The 21,161-nt window shown below is 45.8% G+C and overlaps 1 long non-coding RNA gene across 3 annotated transcripts in view; it reads right to left on the bottom strand.

The window, feature by feature from the left end:
- The window catches only part of LOC122733367, a 97,219-nt gene that overhangs the window by 13,745 nt on the left and 62,313 nt on the right, over positions 1–21,161 (bottom strand). Inside the window, exon 1 of one of the 3 annotated variants that reach the window (XR_006353825.1) lies at positions 12,194–12,296. The exons of the other annotated variants lie outside the window; for them this stretch is intronic. This is a non-coding gene — a long non-coding RNA (uncharacterized LOC122733367). Of the gene's footprint in view, positions 1–12,193; positions 12,297–21,161 lie in introns of those variants that run through there. 3 annotated transcript variants of the gene reach the window in all.

Here is a 21,161-nt window from a genome sequence, read left to right as displayed (position 1 = left end):
TTTCATTTCAGTTTTAACGTAGATTAAAGGTATACTTAAAAACTGTACTTAAAGTTGGGACAAATTTATTTATTTATTTTTTGTTTTGTTTTGTTTTGTTTTTGTAGGGCAATGAGGGTTAAGTGACTTGCCCAGGGTCACACAGCTAGTGTCAAGTGTCTGAGGCCGGATTTGAACTCAGGTCCTCCTGAATCCAGCACCGGTGCTTTATCCACTGCGCTATCGAGCTGCCCCCAGGACAAATTTATTGCAGGAAGGAAGTGTGAACTTTTATTGGTAGAAGGCAGAAGAGGAAAATTTTTGACCATCTTCAGATTCCAAAAGAATAAAAGTAAGTAGAGGGGTAGGTGGCACAGTGGATAGATCACTGGCCCTGGATTCAGGAGGACCTGAGTTCAAATCGGGCCTCAGACACTTAACACTTACTAGCTGTGTGACCCTAGGCAAGTCACTTAACTCCAATTGTCCAGAAAAAAAAGTAAGTAGAGTTGGAATTTATTTACCCTTCACACTAAGCAAGCCCTTATTAGGACTCTATTGACATCTATTGCGTCCCAGAATTACAACTCAGGCTGAAAGAATTCCAGAGAGGGAGGCTGCAATACAGAATGGGCCTTTGAACATTTTGTTTTCTATCAAGGATTTCCAGTGAGCCTGTGGAATTCCATGAAGGACTTTGGGGTTTTTTTTTTTGCAGGGCAATGAGGGTTAAGTGACTTGCCCAGGGTCACACAGCTAGTAAGTGTCAAGTGTCTGAGGCAGGATTTGAACTCAGGTCCTCCTGAATCCAGGGCCGGTGCTTTATCCACTGCAGTGACACCTAGCTGCACCCCCATGAAGGACTTTGTTCTCATTTTCCCAAGCATCATTACTTCTGGACCAAAGGGGACTGCCCCCTGGACATTGTGTCAATGCACTGGCCGTAGGTAATAAGAGCTTAATCTGTAGGCCAGCCCACTCACTTTGTGAAATTGTAGCACTGCCATCACCCCTCCTGCTATGTATGGCACATAGCTTTCTCATATGATAACTAGGTAATGAATAATGCTGCAGCCAGACTACCTGATCAGGTATGGTATAAACTGCTCATTGGGACTCAAGCATGTTGTGTGTGTCACCAGGTCCACCTAAGCACCTCCAATCATGGGCACCTATTTATGTCTGCATACATTTGTATTAAAAACAATAATAAAGGGGCAGCTAGGTGGCACAGTGGACAGAACACCGGCCCCGGATTCAGGAGGACATGAGTTCAAATCCGGCCTCAGACACTTAACAATTACTAGCTGTGTGACCCTGGGCAAGTCACTTAACCCCAATTGCCTCACAAAAACAACAAAAAAACACAACAATAAATGTGTTATCACCAAAGTTAATAGGAGAGATTGCACCTCATGTAGTCTAAAACAATGTCTCATAATCAGAATAGATATAGCAAAAGGGGTCAGAATAGGGCCTCCAATTGCTCTCTTGATGAAAGAATCCCCTTTCCCTGGGGTAGAAGCTTCTGCTTCTCTTTGCTCTGATGTGCAGACTTCTAAAGATTTGTTACTAGAAACAGGGCAAATAGCCCAGATTTGGCAGTCACACAGACTTTTTAGGGAGACTAATCATTAAAACCATAGACCACCTGAGGGAGTTTGATTCTCTGCTCAAGTGATTCATAAGGAAATCAAAACTTTTGGATCAAAGTGGAGAAGTGACAAGGAAATCTATTATCGATTACTTGGATTTATTTTTAATTTGCTTATAGGATAAACTCCCTTCTTTAAGAAAAGCTAGCTCTGGGGGCAGCTAGGTGGCACTGCAGTGAATAAAGCACTGGCCCTGGAGTCAGGAGGACCTGAGTTCAAATCCAGCCTCAGACACTTGACACTAGTGTTAAAGGCTAAAATTCTAGCTATTCTGTCTAAAATATCTAATGAGTGGTTGCCAATAAATTATAAGCTTTAGCAAGAGTTAGGCTTTTAAGTATTTATTAAGGAGAATAAGAATTTGGTAAAGAGAGAGAGAAAGGCCTAGATTCCTCTATCTATTAAAGGGAGAGAGCATTACTAGCTCCCTTCTCCACCAGAGTCCTCAGGAAAAGAGTGAGTCAGAGCGCCAGCCTCCCCCTTCTTCCTCCCACAAGCAGACGTCACTTCCTGACGCCAAAGAAAAGACTCCTGGTCTTGCCCTCAGAGACCTTCACTTCATGGTGGAGCTTTTCTACAGTAAGTCTCCAGCAGGTGGTGTCATTCCAATCATTACACTAGCTGTGTGACCCTGGGCACGTCACGTAACCCCAATTGCCTCACCAAAAAAAAAAAAAGAAAAGAAAAGAAAAGAAAAGGAAAGGAAAGGAAAGAAAAGAAAAGAAAAGCTAGCCCTAACAGCTAAGCCAGACTAACACAGATCGTGTCTTAAGTCTAGGTTATCTACAGGTTTTGTGAATAGATAGATTGCTAAGCCTTGCTCATTGAGTAACAGATAATCCAGAAGAATAAATAATCATAGTATTATAAAGCTTTTTTTACAAAGGCCAAATTTCCCTTTCTAGCAGATAGGGGGCTTGACCAGAGGCTAAGTCCCCCTTTCTGGCAGCTGGTTAGCCAGAGATTAAGTTCTTTCCAGTCAGTGAATAAGCTCCTTTTTTTCTTTTCTTTTTTTATTTTTGGTGAGGCAATTGGGGTTAAGTGACTTGCCCAGGATCACACAGCTAGTAAGTGTTAAGTGTCTGAGGCCGGATTTGAACTCAGGTCCTCCTGACTTCAGGGCTGGTGCTCTATCCACTGTGCCACCTAGCTGCCCTTCCTTTTTTCTTGATCTAGAGTCCAAGTTGAGTAAGGGAATCTTCCAAGGAAGATGGGGAGGGGTTTATGTGTGGGGGACTGGTAAACAGTGACCACAAGTTCCTCTTTCCCAGCATGTGTACATTCTATCTCTCTATTCACACATATTGGGTCTCCTATATCCTCCCTATATTGTTAAAAGTATTCCACTGCTAGGGGCAGCTAGGTGGCGCTACAGTGGATAGAGCACCGGCCCTGGAGTCAAGAGTACCTGAGTTCAAATCCGGCCTCAGACACTTAACACTTACTAGCTGTGTGACCCTGGGCAAGACACTTAACCCCAATTGCCTCACTAAAAAAAAAAAAAAACGTATTCCACTGCTATTGGAAACTGAGGAGCTGCCCATCAATTGGAGAATGGCTGAACAAGTTGTGGTATATGAATATAATAGAATTCTATTGTGGTGTAAGAAATGATGAGCAGGAGGAGTTCAGAGAAACCTGGAAGGACTTGCATGAACTGATGATGAGTGAGATAAGCAGAACCAGGAGAACATTGTACACAGTATTATGAACATTATGTGTTGATCAACTGTGATAGACTTGATTCTTCTCAGCAATACAACGGTACAAGATAGTTCCAAAGGACTCATGATGGAAAAGACTCTCCAAATCCAGAAAACAAAAGAACTGTGGAATATGGATGCAGATTGAACCATACTATTTCTTTTGTTTTTGGTGCTGTTGTTTTTCTTTTTTGAGGTTTTTCTTTTTTGCTCTGATTCTTCTATTATAACATGACTAATTCAGAAATATGTTTAATGCTATTGTACATATATAACCTATATCAGATTACTTGCTGTCTTGGGGAGGGGGGGAGGGAAAAATTTGAAACTAGAAATCTTATAAAAACAAATGTTGAAAACTATCTCTACATGTAACTGGAAAATAATAAAATCCTTTTATAATTAAAAAAATAAAAAAGTATTCCACTGCTTCTCTCCCTGTCAGAGGATATATGAAGATCCCTGTCTGTGAATGCCCAGCATCTACCAGTCCTCATATATACAAATGTAGGCAGAGAATAAGGTACCCGTATGTAGAGGAATATGGAGTGAATGTGTACACACAAATGAAGTACATATAGTGGAATACAGAAAGATACTATACATGCTCATAAACACCAACAGAGAGAGGGAGAATATGTGAATAATCATATATATGAGTCACAAGAGGTAACATAGTCTATATGTATAGATATACACTGAATATGTGGTATCTCAAAAAACAGAGGAAGAGGGAGAGAATGAGTACTAACAAATAAGTTACTCCTATAGAAAGAGAGAAAGGCTCAAAGAATCTCATATAGGCCAACATATAGGGAGGATATATGAATAATCATGCATATGAGTCAAAATTAACAACATAGTATATATATATATAGTGGATATATATATATATATATATGTATATATATATATAGTGAATTTATAACTTCTCATATATCTGTGTGTCTGATTCCCTAGCGTACTTGGGGGAAACCCATATTTTTAATTCATTCATTTATTTTTTTTGTTGTTTTTTTTTGTGTGTGTGAGGCAATTGGGGTTAAGTGACTTGCCCAGGGTCACACAGCTAGTAAGTGTTAAGTGTCTGAGGTGGGATTTGAACTCAGGTCCTCCTGAATCCAGGGCCAGTGCTCTATTCACTGTGCCACCTAGCTGCCCCTAATTCATTTATAAAGAGGACGTATGAGCACTAAAATATGATCCCCAGGGGGGTATGGAGGAATATTCATTCATATGAATATAGGGAGAGAATCTGTCAGTACTCAGATGAATGGATATAGTGAGAGAAGAGGTGAGTACTCATACATGTCATGGAAGATAGGAATGGTCATCTAAGGCATTTTTTGGGGTTGGGCAATGAGGGTTAAATGACTTGCCCAAGGTCACACAGCTAGTAAGTGTCAAGTGTCTGAGGCCGGATTTGAACTCAGGTCCTCCTGAATCCAGGACCAGTGCTCTATCCGCTGCGCCACCCAAGTGCCCCTCATCTAAGACAATTTAATGTATAGCCAACTATTCTGCCTTTTCCCCTATGATATTTTCCTTAGGAGTTAAGGTTCTCAGGGGGCTTTGCTTTCCTCTTCCAGACTTTTGATCTTCCTTAGTCAATCAGATGTTTCTGAAGACACTGAAGAGATTCCCTCTTGTAGATTAGAATTTTTATGAAATAATTGTACTTGAAGTTCAGGAGTTTGTATAAGTGTGGGAGCTTATGTCTCTGTGTGTATGTGTCCTAATTGGTGTTTGATCATTGCTACCACATCGGAATAGGTCAGATTGGAGTGTGTTTAATGCAGGCCCACACCTTTCTGTGTTGTGCTTTCCTTTGGATTTCTATTAACTACAGGATTTGCTCCAGTCAGTTCACACCTGTTGAGGAAGTGTTTCTAGCTCTCCTGGTGAACTTGCTCTCCTCTATTTCTGGCCTCATTTTGACCAACAGTTGGGTTTGGCTCCTGCTTCTGGCCTCTTCAGGGTGTTTGTAGCAGGAGATGACCTCAGGGATAGGTGCCTATGAATCTGGTCTCTGCAGGCTGGGGGAGAAGCCCTTTTTCCCTGGTGTGAAGAACCCAACAGATTTGCCCAGGGTGGGAAAGGAAAGGTCACCTGAGCTCTGCTCAAGGGTTTATTTGGGCTTCTCTCCCCACCCTGTCTGCCACAGCCCCCATCTGCAGTCCAAGCAGGTCCCTTTGCACAACTGACACTTTCCACTTCTGTGGATAATCTTCACTTTCCTGTCTGTCCCTGAAAGTGCAACTGCCCCCAGCCCACATTCCCCCAAACACGTCTTCATCCCTGCCTCTTCAGGGCTGGCCTCCTTTGGCCAAGGCTTTGGTATTGCTACCACATTCAGCACGTTCGAGTCACTCCTTTTCTCTCACTAAAGCTGGAGGACTCTGAGGGCAGGAAATAGGCACTTTGCCTAGGCTAACACCCTCAAACCTCAGGAAAATTTTCAAGTAGGCAGGCTCTGATTAGAGCAGCAATGGTCTTCCTCCTCCTTTCTCCAGTGGAAGAAACCCATTCAAGGAAGGCATGGATTTGTTCATGCTCTAGGGTAACTGTGTACTCCAGGCTGCCCCAAAGGTTGTGCAGGGGCGAGAAGTGAGGGACTGAAGTCTCTCAGAAGCCCTAGCTCTATGGCCAACCTGCCCAGCTGCTTCTGGGGAGCACTTTCCCAGGGGCTTTCAGCCCATGAAGCTTTGTCTGTCAGAGAAAGGAGAGGCCAAGATGAAATCCAGGTAGGCAAGAGAGATGTGGGCTCAAGGTCTGGCTCTGCCCCTTACTGGCTCTGTGATCTTGGCCATGTCACTGCCCTCCTCTTGACTTCAGTTACCCTCTCTCTAAATGAGAGGCTGGAGCAGATGGCCTCTGAGGTTTTCTTTAGCCTCCATTCTATCCCAACCCATAAGTGTCACCAGATTCTAACCCTATGTCCATACTTATCCCCAGCCCAGCCATGGAAGTGAACTAGTTTCCAATCCCCATATGAAAAGTTCCTGTTACTCTAATGGATTTCTTTGGGGGGCAGATTCCAATGATCAATTCTGCCCTTTTTCTTACCCTAAATTCTGTAATAAAACCCCTCATTCTTCCTGGACCTGCCTCCTAAACCCCCATTATCCATCTCACAGAGACCGTCACATCTCTGTGCCCAGGGTTGTACAATGACAAGTTCCTCTATGAACCAGTTGGGGACCATTTCTCAAGCATGGGCAGGAGTCCTGGGGTTCTGGGGATTATATCACATGAACCTTTTTCTCCCATGCTCCCGACCCTAGGGCTCAGGTGGGCTTTGGGCTGTTCCCCTGGCATCTCTTGACTCTCAGATATCCACACTGACCCCTCAGAGCTGAGTCTGGGCAAGGTGGACCCCCTACTAAGCTCCAAAGGCTGGTGAGGTGAGCACCCACTTCGGTGAGGCAGGAGTCCCCTATCTGCCAACCCTGTCGCTCCCTTCACTCGTCCCCACCAGAAATCCCACTCACTGTTCTCTCTGCAGTCATCATCCCTCCCCCACACCCTTTCAAAGGCTCATTTTCCCCTTCCCACCATCCCCTCTTGCTCCTTTTCTGTGCATTACAGCAATGCTCAGAAGTGAACATTTTCCCTTCTCCCAAAGACCTTCCTTCTCTGCCTCATTTCCTGTTCTACTACCACTGCTACAAGTGGGTCAAGCTGCTGGGCAGGGGCGGGGGTTAAGAAATTGTGGCCAATCTGGGAGCCTGGACAAGAGGGAGGAGACCACAGGGATGAGAACTGTTGCCCAGCATCCCTCTGCTCTCTGTCCAGACCTCTCTCTGTCCCCCCTTCAAAACCCCTGGGCTTTCTGTATTCTTATCTATTGCTGCTAAAAAAATTTCCTCTGCACATTCATGTAGGGAAGGAATCTTTCATTCTCTCTCTCTATTATTCTTTTTTAAAATTCTTTTTCTTTTTGCAGGCAATGGGGGTTAAGTGACTTGCCCAGGGTCACACAGCTAGTAAGTGTCAAGTGTCTGAGGCCGGATTTGAACTCAGGTCCTCCTGACTCCAGGGCCGGTGCTTTAACCACTGCACCATCTAGCTGCCCCCTCTATTATTCTTTATCAATACTGAAATACTCTATTGAATTATTCTGTAGATAAAATAAATCAGGAAACGTGTGTGTATACACAATGTGTGTATATATATATGCATGTACAAATATGTATATATATATATGCATGTACAAATATGTATGTATGTATGTATGTATGTATATATACACACACACACACACACACACCCCACGGTTTTTTGTTTCTTTTGGTGAGGCAATTGGGGTTAAGTGACTTGCCCAAGGTCACACAACTAGTAGGTGTTAAGTGTCTGAGGTAGGATTTGAACTCAGGTCCTCCTGACTCCAGGGCCGATGCTCTATCCACTGTGCCATCTAGCTGCTCCGCAAAGTTTTTTTAATTTAAAATTATTTTTAAATTTTCAATTGATTAATTAATTAATTCCACACACACACACACACACACACACACACACATTGCTGGTTACTTCACTGCCCTCCTCTTGACTTCAGTTACCCTTTATCTAAATGAGAGGCTGGAGCAGGTGGCCTCTGAGGTTACTTCTAGTCCTCCAATCTGACCAAACCTGCAGTCACATTCAGATTCTAACCCCATGTCCATTTTAAACCCCTCCCCCCATTCAAGTCACCTAGTTCCCAGTCCCAGATGAGAAATCCCTGCTAGTGAGTGGAATGCTTTCTTTGGGCACATGCCAACTATCACAGTCTTCACTTGCTCTTGGCCTAGACTGGAATAAAACGATTGGTTCCTGCTGGACCTGCCTCCTGAACCATCGTCCCGCCCCCCCCCCCCCCCCCCCCCCCGCGGCCCAATCCCCTCCACTACCCAACCCAAATCACAGGGCCTGTCAGGGAGCCCAGGGGGTGGAAGGACACGGTGCTTTAGGAACCAGTTGGGGACCTTTATCCTACCAGGGGCAGGAGTCCTGGGTTCTGGGGCTTATATTTCCTGGCCCCAGGTCTCCCATGCTTAGGAGCCTGGGCCTCAGGTGGGCTTTGAGTAGGTCCCCTTGCCTCACTCCCCTCTCAGACATCCACTCCCATTTCTAGCAGAGTCTGGAAAAGGTGCACCCCACAGCCACTTCATCCCCGCCCCCCGCCCCCCGCCCCCGCCCCCGCCCCCACTGAGCGCTGATGGCCACTGGCGTCAGCGCCTACCTTGATGACGCCGTTGTCTCATTCCAGCCAATCCACCCTCCTCTCCAGCGCTCCAGCCCCCGCATCCCACTCATCTGTCTCCTTGGAAACAGCATCGCTGCCCCTCACACCCTATTGGTCTCATTTCCTCCCTCCCTGCACCCACGCATTCCCCCCTCCCCTCAGCTACAAGTGGTTCAAACTGCCAGTGGCGTTACTGGCTGTGGCCAATCCGGGAGCCCGGAAGCGGGGAGGGGACCAGGGGACCAGCACTGATGCCTAACGTCCCCCCCCCCAACTCCCTGTTCCAATGGCCCTCTGTCTCCCCCTATTCAGTACCCCAGGGTTTTCTATATTCTTATCAATATGTGTTCAAATACTTCATCTATAGATTCATGTAAAGGAGGAGTCTTCCATTCCCTCTATTCCTCTTTATAAAGGCTGAATCATTCTCTTTATAAACTTAAACATATATTAGTATATATGCGATTATATCCTATATATAAAAATTCATATATTTGCTATATTGCTCTACTCAGACTCATAGAGAAAACTACCAAGTGTCTCTCCTAGAATGAATAAATTCCTGATTATAAAAACGATTCTATTGGTAATATATGATAAGTCATCTACATGAAGACAGAAGATATTCCTGTATAAAAGCCCTCAGGGGCTTCCTCTTCAGCCTTATGTACAAGAAATCCTTGCTTCTTTCCATCAGTCCATTTATGTGACTAGTATATTCTATGACCTCATGAATATTAGGAATCATGAGGACTCCCATGTTCCCTCTTATTTCATATCCATGAGTACCCATATTTTTTCTATTCATATATATACAGACTTGTACATACATTCTCTCTACATGTTCACATATATTGGATCTCCTCTATGTTCTCTCTGCATCTGAAAAGTATTCCACTGCTTCTGTACGTGTGACAATATCTGTAGACACCAGGCTATGTACACACATAGCATATGTGTGCCCATATATAGGAACATAGTAAAAGACTATGGGTACATCTACATAGAAGAAGAGGGAGGGAATGAGCACTCACAAATGAGGTACTCTTATAGAAATAGGGAAAGGTTCTAGGAATTCTCACATAGGCCACCATACAGGGAGGATATATGAATAATCATGCATATGAGTCAAAATGGACAATAGAGATTACATATACATATAGTGAATTGATAATTTCTCATATATATACATATATACACATGTTATTTATTCCCTAGAGTACATGGGGGTACCCATATTTTTCATTCATTTATAGAGAGGGTATATGAGTACTTAAATCAGGAACTTCAGTGGGGGTGTGAAGGCATATTCATTCTCATGAATACCGAAAGAGAACAGATCAGTACTCAGAGGTATGGATATAAGTGAAAGAAAAAGTGAGTACTCATCACAGTCAATATACACATGGAAGAGAGGAATGCTTGCCCAAGAGAATTCACATATGGCCAAATATTCTGCCATTTTCCCCATGAGATTTTCCTTAGGAGTTAAGGTCCCCAGCCTGCTTTGCCACTCTCTGCCCAACCTCTCCACTGCCCAAGTCAATCAGATGTTTCTGAAGACACTGAGGAGATTCCCTTTTGTCTCCTCCTCCAGATTACTAATTGATATAGATTAAAACATTTTTATGAAATAATTGTACCGGAGGCACACGAGTTTGTGTTCATAGAAGTGTGGGAGCTCATGGCTTTCTGTGTGTGTCTGTGTGTCTGAACTTCCATCCCATTGTTCTGTCATTGCTACCACATTGGAATAGGTCAGACTCCTGTGTACATTAATGCAGTTGGTCACAACTTTCAGTGCTGTGTTTTCCTTTAGATTTCTATTAAGCACAGGATTTGCTCCAGTCCGTTCACACCTGTTGAGGAAGTGTTTCTAGCTCTTCTGGTGAACTTGCTGTCCTCTATTTCTGGCCTCATTGTGACAAACAAGTGGATTTGGCTCCTGCTTCTGGCCTCTTCAGGGTGTTTGTAGCAGGAGATGACCTCAGGGATAGGTGCCTATGAAGCTGGTCTCTGCAGGCTAGGGGAGAAGCCCTTTTTCCCTGGTGGGAAGAACCCAACAGATTTGCCCAGGTTGGGAAAGGAAAGGTCACCTGAGCTCTGCTCAAGGGTTTATTTGGGCTTCTCTCCCCACCCTGTCTGCCACAGCCCCCATCTACAGCCCAAGCAAGTCCCTTTGCACAACTGACTCTTTCCACTTCTGTGGATAATCTTCACTTTCCTGTCTGTCCCTGAAAGCGCAACTGCCCCCAGGCCACATTCCCCCAAACACATCTTCATCCCTGCCTCTCCAGGGCTGGCCTCCTTTGGCCAAGGCTTTGGTATTGCTACCACATTCAGCATGTTCAAGGTACTCCTTTTCTGTCACTAAACCTGGAGGATTCTGAGGGCAGGAACCACTCACCGTGCCCTGGCTAACACCTCCAAATCCCAGGAAAATGTTCAAGTAGACAGGCTCATCCCCCCTTTTTCTCCAGTGGAAGAAACCCATCCAAGGAAGGCATGGATTTGTTCATGCTCCAGGGTACCCGTGTACTCCAGGCTGCCCCAAAGGTTGTGCAGGGGCGAGAAGTGAGGGACTGAAGTCTCTCAGAAGCCCCAGCTCTATGGCCAACCTGCCCAGCTGCATCTGGGGATCACTTTCCCAGGGGCCTTCAGCCCAGGAAGCTTTGTCTGTCAGAGAAAGGAGAGGCCAAGATGAAATCCAGGCAGGCAAGAGAGATGTGGGCTCAAGGTCTGGCTCTGCCCCTTACTGGCTCTGTGATCTTGGCCATGTCACTTGCCCTCATCTTGACTTCAGTTACCCTCTCTATAAATGAGAGGCTGGAGCAGGTGGCCTCTGAGGTTACTTCTAGTCCTCCAATCTGACCAAACCTACAGTCTCATTCAGATTCTAACCCCATGTCCATGCTAAAACCCTCCCTCGTGCAAGTCACTGAGTTCCCAGTCCCAGGTGAGAAATGCCTGCTAGTGAGTAGAATGCTTTCCTTTGGGCCCGTGCCAGGCACCAAGGTCTTCACCTGTTGTAGCCCTATCTACTGGAATAACATGTTGGGTTTGGGGACAGCTTGTGGCCCAGTGGATAAAGCACCAGACCTGGATTCTGGAGGACCTGAGTTCAAATCTGTCCTCAGATACTTGTCACTTAGTAGCTGTGTGACCCTGGGAGGTCAGTTAACCCTCATTGCCCTGCAAAGAAAAATGCTTGGTTCCTTTCCTACCTTCTTCCTGAACTATCATACTGCCCCCCTTCCCTGGTATGCCATATGATGTCCCCAAATCACTGAGCCTGGCAGAACTCAGAGCACAGGACGTGGAAAGACATGGTGCGTTAGGAACCAGTTGGGGACCTTTATCCTACCAGGGGCAGGAGTCCTGGGTTCTGGGGCTTATATTTCCTGGCCCCAGGTCTCCGAGCCGTGCCTCAGGTGGGCTTTGAGTAGGTCCCCTTGCCTCACTGCCCTCTCAGACATCCACTCCCACTTCTAGGGGTCCTCATAGAGCCAAGAGGAGCTGAGTCTGGAAAAGGTGAACCCCACACCCACTCCCTCCCCGACCCCCGACCTCCGCCCCCCCCCCCCCGCCCCCGCCCCCACTGAGCGCTGATCGCCACTGGCGTCAGCGCCTACCTGGATGAGGCAGGAGTCTCATTTCAGCCAATCCACGCTCCTCTCCTGCGCTCCAGCCCCCGCATCCCACTCATCTGTCTCCTTGGAAACAGCATCGCTGCCCCTCACACCCTATTGGTCTCATTTCCTCCCTCCCTGCACCCACGCATTTCCCCCTCCTCTCAGCTACAAGTGGCTCAAACTGCCAGTGGCGTTACCTGGCTGTGGCCAATCCGGGAGCCCGGAAGCGGGGAGGGGACTCGGGGACCAGCACTGATGCCTAACGTCCCCCCCCCAACTCCCTGTTCCAATGGCCCTCTGTCTCCCCCTATTCAGTACCCAGGGTTTTCTATATTCTTATCAATATGTGTTCAAATACTTCATCTATAGATTCATGTAAAGGAGGAGTCTTCCATTCCCTCTATTCCTCTTTATAAAGGCTGAATCATTCTCTTTATAAACTTAAACATATATTAGTATATATGCGATTATATCCTATATATAAAAATTCATATATTTGCTATATTGCTCTACTCAGACTCATAGAGAAAACTACCAAGTGTCTCTCCTAGAATGAATAAATTCCTGATTATAAAAACGATTCTATTGGTAATATATGATAAGTCATCTACATGAAGACAGAAGATATTCCTGTATAAAAGCCCTCAGGGGCTTCCTCTTCAGCCTTATGTACAAGAAATCCTTGCTTCTTTCCATCAGTCCATTTATGTGACTAGTATATTCTATGACCTCATGAGTATTAGGAATCATGAGGACTCCCATGTTCCCTCTTATTTCATATCCATGAGTACCCATATTTTTTCTATTCATATATATACAGACTTGTACATACATTCTCTCTACATGTTCACATATATTGGATCTCCTCTATGTTCTCTCTGCATCTGAAAAGTATTCCACTGCTTCTGTATGTGTGACAATATCTGTAGACACCAGGCTATGTACACACATAGCATATGTGTGCCCATATATAGGAACATAGTAAAAGACTATGGGTACATCTACATAGAAGAAGAGGGAGGGAATGAGCACTCACAAATGAGGTACTCTTATAGAAATAGGGAAAGGTTCTAGGAATTCTCACATAGGCCACCATACAGGGAGGATATATGAATAATCATGCATATGAGTCAAAATGGACAATAGAGATTACATATACATATAGTGAATTGATAATTTCTCATATATATACATATATACACATGTTATTTATTCCCTAGAGTACATGGGGGTACCCATATTTTTCATTCATTTATAGAGAGGGTATATGAGTACTTAAATCAGGAACTTCAGTGGGGGTGTGAAGGCATATTCATTCTCATGAATACCGAAAGAGAACAGATCAGTACTCAGAGGTATGGATATAAGTGAAAGAAAAAGTGAGTACTCATCACAGTCAATATACACATGGAATAGAGGAATGCTTGCCCAAGAGAATTCACATATGGCCAAATATTCTGCCATTTTCCCCATGAGATTTTCCTTAGGAGTTAAGGTCCCCAGCCTGCTTTGCCACTCTCTGCCCAACCTCTCCACTGCCCAAGTCAATCAGATGTTTCTGAAGACACTGAGGAGATTCCCTTTTGTCTCCTCCTCCAGATTACTAATTGATATAGATTAAAACATTTTTATGAAATAATTGTACCGGAGGCACACGAGTTTGTGTTCATAGAAGTGTGGGAGCTCATGGCTTTCTGTGTGTGTCTGTGTGTCTGAACTTCCATCCCATTGTTCTGTCATTGCTACCACATTGGAATAGGTCAGACTCCTGTGTACATTATTGCAGGTGGTCACAACTTTCAGTGCTTTGCTGTCCTTTAGATTTCTATTAAGCACAGGATTTGCTCCAGTCAGTTCACACCTGTTGAAGAAGTGTTTCTAGCTCTTCTGGTGAACTTGCTGTCCTCTATTTCTGGCCTCATTGTGACAAACAAGTGGATTTGGCTCCTGCTTCTGGCCTCTTCAGGGTGTTTGTAGCAGGAGATGACCTCAGGGATAGGTGCCTATGAAGCTGGTCTCTGCAGGCTAGGGGAGAAGCCCTTTTTCCCTGGTGGGAAGAACCCAACAGATTTGCCCAGGTTGGGAAAGGAAAGGTCACCTGAGCTCTGCTCAAGGGTTTATTTGGGCTTCTCTCCCCACCCTGTCTGCCACAGCCCCCATCTACAGCCCAAGCAGGTCCCATTGCACAACTGACACTTTCCACTTCTGTGGAAAATCTTCACTTTCCTGTCTGTCCCTGAAAACCCAACTGCCCCCAGCCCACATTCCCCCAAACACGTCTTCATCCCTGCCTCTCCAGGGCTGGCCTCCTTTGGCCAAGGCTTTGGTATTGCTACCACATTCAGCATGTTCAAGGTACTCCTTTTCTGTCACTAAACCTGGAGGATTCTGAGGGCAGGAACCACTCACCGTGCCCTGGCTAACACCTCCAAATCCCAGGAAAATGTTCAAGTAGACAGGCTCATCCCCCCTTTTTCTCCAGTGGAAGAAACCCATCCAAGGAAGGCATGGATTTGTTCATGCTCCAGGGTACCCGTGTACTCCAGGCTGCCCCAAAGGTTGTGCAGGGGCGAGAAGTGAGGGACTGAAGTCTCTCAGAAGCCCCAGCTCTATGGCCAACCTGCCCAGCTGCATCTGGGGATCACTTTCCCAGGGGCCTTCAGCCCAGGAAGCTTTGTCTGTCAGAGAAAGGAGAGGCCAAGATGAAATCCAGGCAGGCAAGAGAGATGTGGGCTCAAGGTCTGGCTCTGCCCCTTACTGGCTCTGTGATCTTGGCCATGTCACTTGCCCTCATCTTGACTTCAGTTACCCTCTCTCTATATGAGAGGCTGGAGCAGGTGGCCTCTGAGGTTACTTCTAGTCCTCCAATCTGACCAAACCTGCAGTCTCATTCAGATTCTAACCCCATGTCCATGCTAAACCCCTCCCTCGTGCAAGTCACTGAGTTCCCAGTCCCAGGTGAGAAATGGCTGCTAGTGAGTAGAATGCTGTCCTTTGGGTCCATGCCAGGCACCAAGGTCTTCACCTGTTGTAGCCCTATCTACTGGCATAACATGCTTGGTGTGGGTCAGCTAAGTGGCCCCGTGGATAAAGCACCAGACCTGGATTCTGGAGGACCTGAGTTCAAATCTGTCCTCAGATACTTGTCACTTACTAGCTCTGTGACCCTGGGAGGTCAGTTAACCCTCATTGCTCCCCAACGAAAAATGCTTGGTTCCTTTCCTACCTTCTTCCTGAACTATCGTACTGCCCCCCCCCCCTCCCTGGCATGCCACACCATGCCCCCAAATCTCTGGGCCTGGCAGAACTCAGAGTACAGGGGGTGGAAAGACATGGTGCTTTAGGAACTAGTTGGGGACCTTTATCCTACCAGGGGCAGGAGTCCTGGGGTCTGGGGCTTATATCTCCTGGCCCCAGGTCTCCCATGCTTAGGAGCCGGGCCTCAGGTGGGCTTTGTGTAGGTCCCCTTGCCTCACTCCCCTCTCAGACATCCACTCCCACTTCTAGGGGTCCTCATAGAGCCAAGAGGAGCAGAGTCTGGAAAAGGTGAACCCCACACCCACTCCCTCCCCGACCCCCGCCCCCGCCCCCACTGAGCGCTGATCGCCACTGGCGTCAGCGCCTACCTGGATGAGGCAGGAGTCTCATTTCAGCCAATCCACGCTCCTCTCCTGCGCTCCAGCCCCCGCATCCCACTCATCTGTCTCCTTGGAAACAGCATCGCTGCCCCTCACACCCTATTGGTCTCATTTCCTCCCTCCCTGCACCCACGCATTCCCCCCTCCCCTCAGCTACAAGTGACTCGAACTACCAGTGGCGTTACCTGGCTGTGGCCAATCCGGGAGCCCGGAAGCGGGGAGGGGACCCGGGGACCAGCACTGATGCCTAACGTCCCCCCCCAACTCCCTGTTCCAATGGCCCTCTGTCCCCCCCTATTCAGTACCCCAGGGTTTCCTATATTCTTATCAATGTGTGTTCAAATATTTCATCCATAGATTCATGTAAAGGAGGAGTCTTCCATTCCCTCCATTCCTCTTTATAAAGGCTGAATCATTCTCTTTATAAACTTAAACATATATTAGTATATATGTGATTATATCCTATATATAAAAATTCATAAATTTGCTATATTGCTCTACTCAGACTCATAGAGAAAACTACCAAGTGTCTCTCCTAGAATGAATAATTTCCTGATTATAAAAACGATTCTATTGGGAATATATGATAACTCATCTATATAAAGACAGAAGATATTCCTGTATAAAAGCCCTCAGGGGCTTCCTCTTCAGCCTTATGTACAAGAAATCCTTGCTTCTTTCCATCAGTCCATTTATGTGACTAGTATTTTCTATGTCCTCATGAATATTAGGAATCATGTGGACTCCCATGTTCCCTCTTAATTCATATCCATGAGTACCCATATTTTTCAATTCATATATATACATACTTGTACATACATTCTCTCTACATGTTCACATATATTGGATCTCCTCTATGTTCTCTCTGTATCTGAAAAGTATTCCAGTGCTTCTGTACTTGTGACGGAATATATGTTGACACCAGGCAATGTACACACACATAAGAACATAGTCAAAGACTATGGGTACCTCTACATAGAAGCAGAGGGAGGGAATGAGCACTCAGAAATGAGGTACTCTCATAGAAATAGGGAAAGGCTCTAGGAATTCTCACATAGGCCACCATATAGGGAGGATATATGAATAATCATGCATATGAGTCAAAATGCACAATAGAGATTATATATACATATAGTGAATTGATAATTTCTCATATATATACATATATACACATGTTTTTTTATTCCCTAGAGTACATGGTGGTACCCATATTTTTCATTCATTTATAGAGCGGGTATATGAGTACTTAAATCAGGAACTTCAGTGGCGGTGTGAAGGCATATTCATTCTCATGAATACTGAAAGAGAACAGCTCAGTACTCAGAGGTATGGATATAAGTGAGAGAAAAAGTGTGTACTCATCACTGTCAGTATGCACATGGAAGAGAGGAATGCTTGCCCAAGAGAATTCACATATGGCCAAATATTCTGCCATTTCCCTCATGAGATTTTCCTAAGGAGTTAAGGTCCCCAGCCTGCTTTGCCACTCTCTGCCCAACCTCTCCATTGCCCAAGTCAATCAGATGTTTCTGAAGACACTGAGGAGATTCCCTTTTGTCTCCTCCTCCAGATTACTAATTGATATAGATTAAAACATTTTTATGAAATAATTGTACCGGAGGCACACGAGTTTGTGTTCATAGAAGTGTGGGAGCTCATGGCTTTCTGTGTGTGTCTGTGTGTCTGAACTTCCATCCCATTGTTCTGTCATTGCTACCACATTGGAATAGGTCAGACTCCTGTGTACATTAATGCAGGTGGTCACAACTTTCAGTGCTTTGCTGTCCTTTAGATTTCTATTAAGCACAGGATTTGCTCCAGTCAGTTCACACCTGTTGAGGAAGTGTTTCTAGCTCTTCTGGTGAACTTGCTGTCCTCTATTTCTGGCCTCATTGTGACAAACAAGTGGATTTGGCTCCTGCTTCTGGCCTCTTCAGGGTGTTTGTAGCAGGAGATGACCTCAGGGATAGGTGCCTATGAAGCTGGTCTCTGCAGGCTAGGGGAGAAGCCCTTTTTCCCTGGTGGGAAGAACCCAACAGATTTGCCCAGGTTGGGAAAGGAAAGGTCACCTGAGCTCTGCTCAAGGGTTTATTTGGGCTTCTCTCCCCACCCTGTCTGCCACAGCCCCCATCTACAGCCCAAGCAGGTCCCTTTGCACAACTGACACTTTCCACTTCTGTGGAAAATCTTCACTTTCCTGTCAGTCCCTGAAAACCCAACTGCCCCCAGCCCACATTCCCCCAAACACGTCTTCATCCCTGCCTCTCCAGGGCTGGCCTCCTTTGGCCAAGGCTTTGGTATTGCTACCACATTCAGCATGTTCAAGGTACTCCTTTTCTGTCACTAAACCTGGAGGATTCTGAGGGCAGGAACCACTCACCGTGCCCTGGCTAACACCTCCAAATCCCAGGAAAATGTTCAAGTAGACAGGCTCATCCCCCCTTTTTCTCCAGTGGAAGAAACCCATCCAAGGAAGGCATGGATTTGTTCATGCTCCAGGGTACCCGTGTACTCCAGGCTGCCCCAAAGGTTGTGCAGGGGCGAGAAGTGAGGGACTGAAGTCTCTCAGAAGCCCCAGCTCTATGGCCAACCTGCCCAGCTGCATCTGGGGATCACTTTCCCAGGGGCCTTCAGCCCAGGAAGCTTTGTCTGTCAGAGAAAGGAGAGGCCAAGATGAAATCCAGGCAGGCAAGAGAGATGTGGGCTCAAGGTCTGGCTCTGCCCCTTACTGGCTCTGTGATCTTGGCCATGTCACTGCCCTCATCTTGACTTCAGTTACCCTCTATATGAGAGGCTGGAGCAGGTGGCCTCTGAGGTTACTTCTAGTCCTCCAATCTGACCAAACCTGCAGTCTCATTCAGATTCTAACCCCATGTCCATGCTAAACCCCTCCCTCGTGCAAGTCACTGAGTTCCCAGTCCCAGGTGAGAAATGCCTGCTAGTGAGTAGAATGATTTCCTTTGGGCCCGTGCCAGGCACCAAGGTCTTCACCTGTTGTAGCCCTATCTACTGGCATAACATGCTTGGTGTGGGTCAGCTAAGTGGCCACGTGGATAAAGCACCAGACCTGGATTCTGGAGGACCTGATTTCAAATCTGTCCTCAGATACTTGTCACTTACTAGCTCTGTAACCCTGGGAGGTCAGTTAACCCTCATTGCTCCCCAAAGAAAAATGCTTGGTTCCTTTCCTACCTTCTTCCTGAACTATCGTACTGCCCCCCCTTCCCTGGCATGCCACACCATGCCCCCAAATCACTGGGCCTGGCAGAACTCAGAGCACAGGACGTGGAAAGACATGGTGCTTTAGGAACCAGTTGGGGACCTTTATCCTACCAGGGGCAGGAGTCCTGGGGTCTGGGGCTTATATTTCCTGGCCCCAGGTCTCCAAGCCGTGCCTCAGGTGGGCTTTGTGTAGGTCCCCTTGCCTCACTGCCCTCTCAGACATCCACTCCCATTTCTAGGGGTCCTCATAGAGCCAAGAGGAGCTGAGTCTGGAAAAGGTGAACCCCACACCCACTCCCTCCCCGACCCCCGACCTCCGCCCCCCCCCCCCGCCCCCGCCCCCACTGAGCGCTGATCGCCACTGGCGTCAGCGCCTACCTGGATGAGGCAGGAGTCTCATTTCAGCCAATCCACGCTCCTCTCCTGCGCTCCAGCCCCCGCATCCCACTCATCCGTCTCCTTGGAAACAGCATCGCTGCCCCTCACACCCTATTGGTCTCATTTCCTCCCTCCCTGCACCCACGCATTCCCCCCTCCCCTCAGCTACAAGTGGCTCGAACTACCAGTGGCGTTACCTGGCTGTGGCCAATCCCGGAGCCCGGAAGCGGGGAGGGGACCCGGGGACCAGCACTGATGCCTAACGTCCCCCCCCAACTCCCTGTTCCAATGGTCCTCTGTCCCCCCTATTCAGTACCCCAGGGTTTTCTATATTCTTATCAATGTGTGTTCAAATATTTCATCTATAGCTTCATGTAAAGGTGGAATCTTCCATTCCCTCTATTCCTCTTTATAAAGGCTGAATCATTCTCATTATAAACCTAAACATATATTAGTATATATGTGATTATATCCTATATATAAAATTCATATATTTGCTATATTGCTCTACTCAGACTCATATAGAAAACTACCAAGTGTCTCTCCTAGAATGAATAAATTCCTGATTATAAAAACGATTCTATTGGTAATATATGATAACTCATCTATATGAAGACAGAAGATATTCCTACATAAAAGCCCTCAGGGGCTTTCTCTTCAGCCTTATGTACAAGAAATTCTTGCTTCTTTCCATCAATCCATTTATGTGACTAGTTTATTTTATGACCTCATGAATATTAGGAATCATGTGGACTCCAATGTTCCCTTTTAATTCATATCCGTGTGTACCCATATTTTTTCTATTCATATATATACATACTTTTACATACATTCTCTCCACATGTTCACATATATTGGATCTCCTCTATGTTCTCTCTGCATCTGAAAAGTATTCCACTGCTTCTGTACTTGTGACACAATATCTGTAGACACCAGGCGATGTACACACACAGCATATGTGTGCCCTTATATAGGAACATAGTCAAAGACTATGGGTACATCTATATGGAAGAAGAGGGAGGGAATGAGCACTCACAAATGAGGTACTCTCATAGAAATAGGGAAAGGCTCTAGGAATTCTCACATAGGCCACCATATAGGGAGGATATATGAATAATCATGCATATGAGTCAAAATGGACAATAGAGATTACATATACATATAGTGAATTGATAATTTCTCATATATATGCATATATACACACGTTTTTTATTGCCTAGAGTACATGGGGGTACCCATATTTTTCATTCATTTATAGAGAGGGTATATGAGTACTTAAATCAGGAACTTCAGTGGGGGTGTGAAGGCATATTCATTCTCATGAATACTGAAAGAGAACAGATCAGTACTCAGAGGTATGGATATAAGTGAAAGAAAAAGTGAGTACTCATCACTGTCAATATACACATGGAAGAGAGGAATGCTTGCCCAAGAGAATTCACATATGGCCAAATATTCTGCCATTTTCCCCATGAGATTTTCCTTAGGAGTTAAGGTCCCCAGCCTGCTTTGCCACTCTCTGCTCAACCTCTCCACTGCCCAAGTCAATCAGATGTTTCTGAAGACACTGAGGAGATTCCCTTTTGTCTCCTCCTCCAGATTACTAATTGATATAGATTAAAACATTTTTATGAAATAATTGTACCGGAGGCACACGAGTTTGTGTTCATAGAAGTGTGGGAGCTCATGGCTTTCTGTGTGTGTCTGTGTGTCTGAACTTCCATCCCATT

This window comes from Dromiciops gliroides, chromosome X (assembly GCF_019393635.1).
Source record: "Dromiciops gliroides isolate mDroGli1 chromosome X, mDroGli1.pri, whole genome shotgun sequence".
Taxonomy (NCBI): domain Eukaryota; kingdom Metazoa; phylum Chordata; class Mammalia; order Microbiotheria; family Microbiotheriidae; genus Dromiciops; species Dromiciops gliroides.
This window is presented reverse-complemented; position numbering and strand designations above follow the sequence as displayed.